We start from the raw sequence: 7,365 nt of genomic DNA, 5'->3' as shown, positions 1-7,365 counted from the left end.
TTATATTTTTAAGAAATTTAAATATTTTGGTGTGTGGCTAGATATCAGTGTGCTGTTGAGAATGATCTCCCCCATAAGGACATAACTCTCAGCAGACTTCATGCGACCCACTTCAAGCCTGCAGCATGGCCCCTTGATCTATTGACTCCTGCTTCGAAATAAATTCTCCTAAATCACAAGGAGACAGGCAACAACTTCAGGATGTCACTGATCGACGTCACTCGAGTTTGCAAACTGTCTTGCAGAACGCCAACAAAAGTAGCGCATATATCCTGACGCAGACGTTCTTACGGAGGCTGAGCTCAAGAATGGCCTTGTGTAAAAGGATATGCTAACTTGGGATGATTGTCACTTGCTCAAGTTTGGATCCAGTTAGATTTTAATATCAAACTGCAAGCATCAAGATTCTGCATGAATAAAGTGTAATATTTTTGTTAAAATGTTTAAAAATAAATGTTTTTAAAATAAAACAAAAAACAACGTGATCTTGAGGATCGGCTATCAGAATAATATATTAACTCTCTTTTTTCACACAAGGTTTCATGTAAACACTTATATTCTTCAAAAAAAAAAGAAACGCAATAAGGATATTTTTGGCCATAAAGGCAAAATTAGCGGACCAAGAGGTGCAAAATGAAGAGGTTTAATGTGTTATAGTATCATTGACAACTTCACTTCAGTGTATTCTCTGCATGAGAGTTCTCGATAAACAACACTATTGTTTGGTTGTTGTTTGACGCCGCACTCGAAAATCAAATGCCTTGTATAGTGGCATTACTTTTGACACGCACAGAAAAACAAAACTTGAGTTACATTCAAATGAATGCGGACAGAAAAGTTCCGTAATTCGAAAAAAAATATCTGAGGCGGAAACAGTCCGACTGTGCACTCGATAGTTGAAGTTGCGCAGCGCTTCAAACACCGGGAACCCATTATAACCCCGGTGATCAGGATTCCTTTTTCAAGACGTTGTCAGAGAAAAAAAATACCCAACAGAACACATTCGAAGAGTTTGCCTAAAGTCTTTACAGCTTTGCAATTAGTTAATTATTTTAGCGTTTGTTTGTTGTTTATTGAAACACGGAACAATATTCAGACAGTTTATTCAGTATCCAAGGCCATATTGCCAATACTACAGTTCAGTTTTAACAGATGCATAAAAATCAACGTGATCTTGAACATAGCATATTATATTCACTTAAATCCATGTTTCAAATAAATTGCTAAAGATTTGATAACTTGAACAATATTATAGCTATATGACGAAGGCCTGTAAATAATAAGTCCGGACAAGATAAATCGCAAAGAACAATAAAGAACGAAGTATGGTTTATTTCACGATAAAACATTGTTCTGTCATGACGTCATTTCAGGAGATTCAAACATACGCTCGCAACCTGATGACGTCGTTTATTGGACGACGTTAATTTTTTTAGGGAAATATCGAGTGAGTTGTTCCCCATAGACTTAACTGGGCAACAGATAGACGGAGTGGCCAAACAATCGCATCCGAAAGATATGACAATCGGTATTGGGAGAAAATGTACAGACAATCGACGTGCGGATTATGAGAATATGCAGGAAATATCAACTTAACCCACTTGTTCATAAAATGGACTTGTCCGACATTGCCCTGTTTGGATTCTATTCATGGATAATATATCATGAGGCGCGCAATACATATCAACATAATGTAAAGCCTCTTTAAGGATGATGATAAAATGTACAAGTTTAAAACTATTTAGTCGTATCTTTATAATGATGACTCTCTGAATAGAATCGTTATCGTCCAATAAAACACTGCAGTGAGAATAAACAATCAGGCGCGCAGCAAATATCAACATAATACACAGCCTCTTTAAGGATAATGGAAAAATGTATATTAGCTTAAAACTGTTTAGCCTAATGGTTTATTTATTCTCCCTGCAGTGTTTTATTGTACGACAAACAACGACCACGAACCGTTTATGTCTTTAATAAACGTGAAAACCGGATGTTCTCTTCCTCGTAAAGGGCACGTAACGTCCCTGTACGGTTGGTGTTTAGGGTGGGCCCCTGACTCTCACACGACGACCCAATTGATCCCGCAAGTGCTCATTTTGATTCAGATCTGGACTTCATGTCGAAGGTAAAGTGTCAAGTTCAAATGGCCCGACACTTCGCGACTTACGTAAGGCTTGGCGTTGTCATCGTTATCATCCATGAATACAGGTCACGAACACATTGTTTTCAAGGATCTCGTTGATGTAACGTTGCCCATTTAAGTTTCCTCGAATCCAGTTTACAATCATAGGACACAAAACACAAAGCCATGAGAGAACAACCTTTAACGGACAATGTGGGACAAATGTTCTGTTTGATCGTAAGCCGTATTTTGACGTCTCCACACACATTGATGTACGTTCAGAAGGTAGCCACTTTCATCAGACTAATGCAATGCTAGCGGCTTATACTTCACGCTAAACAATCCTGGCGATGTCTGGAGGATATCACTTGTTGTCGAATGGAGCGTCCTGCTCGTAAACCGGCTTCTCTGCAACGTCTTTCAAAAGTATTGGTTGAGAGATGGATTCCTGCATTTCTGTAGCCACTGAGAATGGTACTGTTCCATGTTGGATGTCTCTGCGCAAAATGAATGAAGGCCCTGTTATCTCTCGGTGTTCTTGATGGTCTGTCCTTGACCTGTCCTATGCGCCTGGTGTCAGGGCTCGACGCGAAATGACATTCCAGGCCCATACTACAATTTGTCGTTTTACATTTTACAGACAAGACGACGACTCACCATGACAGAAATCTTTGTTTACAAATGTAAAAAATGATGACTTTAAATGACCCTATTGCCCCTCTTTACACCAACGGAACAAAATTGACCACGTGTATATTTGCGTGCGCCACGATACAGCTTACAATGTTCACGTGAAAAACGTGTATTATCAGGCATAATAAGTGAGTGAGTTGAGTTTAACGCCGCTGTTGATTACAATTTGAAATTCCAACCAATAATCTTTATTCTTTATTCTTGTCTTATTCTTGTTTCTCAAGTAACAAACATTAGATTGACTGTAACAGATAGAAAAGGATTTAATTGAGTATATGGCTTTTAAATTTCATAATTTTCATAAAACTTCATAATACAGCAGTATTATACTAGGTTGGGCTTGTTTACTTCACAAAGGTATGAACATTTAACAATAAGGTAAATTTCAGCAGCACAAACCCGTAAATTTCACTAAGTACATAATAGTCCAATAAAATGTGCAAAAACAATGCCTTACCTGCACAAAATAAACAGGAAGATTAATATTTCATATACCTTTCAAAACAACGTTAGGCTATGGGAATATTTATGAATCAAAGTTGAAGTCTCGGGCATATTTCCATAAGACAAGTATAAATCAGACACAAACCCTAAGAATAAAGTTACTATGTATGGTAGAAATTAAAAAGATACATTTATAAACAAATCACTATTTATGAATTTTCAAATGAGTGAATAAATGTGCCTTACCATTACTTTAGACCTCACTGGCTCCTAGCATGACTTCCCTATGCATGTTGCTTAAAACACATGGTGATTTGACCACACCAATCTGTGATTATCTCCCTTCTTATTAAGGTTGACATAAAATGAAATATAACATTCAAAACCAGATTTTATGCCTCCTTAACCAATTAAGCTATCATAATTGATAGAAAATGAAAAATAAACAGTTTGACCATTACAGCCGCTTTTAACAATATTACGCCGCGTCAGCTTAATGTGTGAGGAAAGCCCGAAGTGATGCAGGTCTCTACCATATCGGTGAAACCCACGAGCACGGGTATGGTGCCGACAAACCTAGAAACATAATCGGGTCGAACCAGGATTCGAACCCACAATCATAGGTTTCTGGCGCGCCCAAGGGAGGCAACTCTGCACAACGAATCGCGGCGACATTGACGACTGGGCCACCTATGCCCCCTCTGGCATAATAATGTTGAGGACACCTTTCATAGATCTTTGTTTTAATCCGGTGAAGCTTAACTTGTGTATGCATCAGGCGTTTACGTCAAAGGAGAAGACAGTTTTGTTCTGAACACGCTTCATTAAATACTTGTGTCTCCTGGTGATTGTGAAGAAAAATAATCAATTCGTGAAATGTTCCTTTGCAGTTTAACAAAGTGGTTTGTATAAAAGCCATGAACTTGCTTTCTGACAATGTTATCATAAATTACTAATATATGCATATGTCATTCATTTAGATGTATGGCCAGAACGATATATTCCAGCCATCTTCTCAATGGCATCACAGTATACTCGTCAATGGAATTTAGCTTGCGACATGAACAATATTTTCACTGAAAAGAACCAGATTGTATGTCCATTAGATTTGGGAAACGCTATGCCGTACGTTTCCGTAACGTATTATAATATTCAAGAATATGCATATGACACCTGGCTCATCACTATGTGAAAGTGATTCACAAACATATGCTTATAATATAGTTGAAATGCTCCAATGGATTCTGACTTTAACAGAGATTTCATATGTTATGGAAATGGTTCTTTGTCCTTTATTCTTGTTGATGAATATTCATTGCGATGTGGCAGTAGTAATACCAGAAGATTGTTATTTGGGCGAATCTGGGATTCGAACCAACGATCATCTGTTCCACGCAATCACCCATGTCACCGTGCCTGACCACCGATCAAGGTAGTCTTCTCTTAGAAAGGCAACGGTCGGTGGGTACCTATATTCTAACCTGGAATCCTACACTTTCTGTCTGCCCGGGTCAGAATAGGTCTCCAGGTTTTTGTCGCATTAAGCCACTAAATTGGATCGGTTGGTCAATCTCGGTGATCCGACGGTGTTGCACGTTGTTCAATTTATTAACCGCTGTGATCTAGCTGAAAATTGCGAACTCGCTAGTACTTGGTTTATTCATGTTTCAACAGTAAATATGGCTTTTCGCTTTAAGCATTTGTGCGTGTAGCATTGCGCCACAATCGACTTTTACAGTTACATGACGACCACCTGTAAATAATCTAACCTTTACCATCAAATCCAGTGATTGATATTGTGACCGACGATCCACGCCGTCGGGGTACGATGACACGCAATCAATTAAAGCATTGAGCTTGAGCCCCTATCTCCAAGGGAACAGTTATAATGGGAAAGTAACACCAGAAGTCGGCTTCACACATGAATATATATGTCAAGAAACATCAATTACCCGCTAACCTCGACAATGTCAGACGCCAAGGTACGCATTGACCTTATGTCAAAGATGTTTTCTCTGAGCTCTGACTTCTTAGTGTAAATTATTTCTAGGTTTTGTGACAAAGCGGAGATTTAAACATTAGTTATTAGAATGTGCTTTTGGGTCCTACAAATTGAATGGATGAATTATTCAAGTACACAGGACCGGTTTTGGTATCTGATGAACAGAGCTCATAGAAATCTCAGGTACATCTGAACGGCAACACAACCAAATGCCTATCGATTCCCTATACATTAAACATATCTCCTCAGCGTATGTACCTGTTAAACAGGTCTCAATCAATAACCACGTATGTGTAGGGAATAAACAAACTGTGTTTTCAATGTAGAGCTGGCTTCTGCCATGACTTAATGAAACGCGAACTCTTTGGCGTCAGCTAATATACTGAGTGAAGCGGCATAGGTTGAGTCAAATGTTTTGCGTGGATTGTCAATCAGAATGTACGGAATCACCGACAACAGCCTTTTAACAATATATGGCGATCTTCATGTTCAAGCAGTTTGTTTACACCGTAACACCTCACTCGAAGTTATGACAGGACCTTGAAAGCATGTAGCACGGCAACTTCGTAAACTAACATGATTTGGGCCCTCCGAAAAAAACTGAGCAACCCCGGCAAAGGTTTAGTACTACGCCGCACGTCACTGTATCGCTCATTTTGACTCAAAGGTTATGACGGCACAGTCGTTTATAGAAAAAGCGTCAAATAGCAAGCTCTCTGTGGTTCTCAAAACTTGAAATATATTCTCTTTGTAGATCCCTATGGTGCTTTCTGTACGAAATGTATTGCCACACATCCTTTGAATATTGTAGTAACTTTGCATTTTGTAGTCTATAATTGTACATATAATTAATTAATATTGCATTCAGACAATGACTGTGAAAGAAGTATTATTCTCAAAACAACAGCTTCCGCGGCCTTCAAATCGTCAGTTTGACAAAAATAAGAAGGGATTTGTGAGTTGATAACCTCTTATTGACCAATCAAAATCGAGTAGATTACAAATTCATTGTAGAATTGTTGTTTAAACACCGTATTCAGCAATGTTCCAGGTTTGTGATGGCTGTCTGTAAATAGTCGTGTCTGGACACCCGTGCTTGATATAAACAATAATCCAAACCCTCGGGGTTTGATAACCCACAGTCAACCTGGACAAAGCGATCTTATCGCTACGACTATTGTAAGCCTATCTTAAAGCATGGGAGTTACGATCATCTTAGCGCTAAGATCGCTTTGTGCAAGTTGGCGGAGGTCGTCTAACCATCTGATTCAGTGATTCGCATTTTACTACAAGCACATGTTGATTTGGGCCAATTCTTAATACAATTAGCACTACCATGTTTGTGCCCCGGTTCTCCACGGTAGCATTTGCGTATGATTACCATGCATAAGCTTAGGGGTTGAAATCTTTCATTACTTTGACGAAAATGATCAAATGTATTAGGCTAGCGGTGCTTATCTATTTCACTAAAATACATTATCATGGCAACCATTGGATTGTCTGGCCCGGACTTGATGATTTACCTCAAGCACATACATCGACATACCTCAAGCACATACATCGATATACCTCAAGCACATACGTAAACATACGTCGAGCACATACGTAAACATACGTCGAGCACATACGTAAACATACGTCGAGCACATATATCACCATACCTCAAGCACATGGATCCCTTACTAACCATCTATATTTATCACTATACCTGAAGCACATACATCGCCATACCCAAAACATATACATAGACATACCTCAAGCACATATATCACCATAACTCAAGCACATACATCGACATGCCTCAAGCACACACATCGGCATACCTGTACTGAACTTTATTTACACTCAGCCCGCTATCAGCGGCATCAGAAATGCAACATTATTTCAACAACATAATACATATACATATAAATATAAAATATCTACAAAAACATCTTGGCCGAGCATGCATGCATGTTTATACAGATTTACTATGGTAGCAATATATATGCAATTCAAAAAGAGGGAGAGTTACTTGATGACTTTACAGAATTTGGACATTTTTCTCAATGTTCCTAGTCGTGAATTATTGCAAAGTAAATCCATTTTATGCATATTGGGT

Source organism: Haliotis rufescens, unplaced genomic scaffold, assembly GCF_023055435.1.
Source record: "Haliotis rufescens isolate VD_foot unplaced genomic scaffold, xgHalRufe1.0.p SCAF_19, whole genome shotgun sequence".
Taxonomy (NCBI): domain Eukaryota; kingdom Metazoa; phylum Mollusca; class Gastropoda; order Lepetellida; family Haliotidae; genus Haliotis; species Haliotis rufescens.
This window is presented reverse-complemented; position numbering follows the sequence as displayed.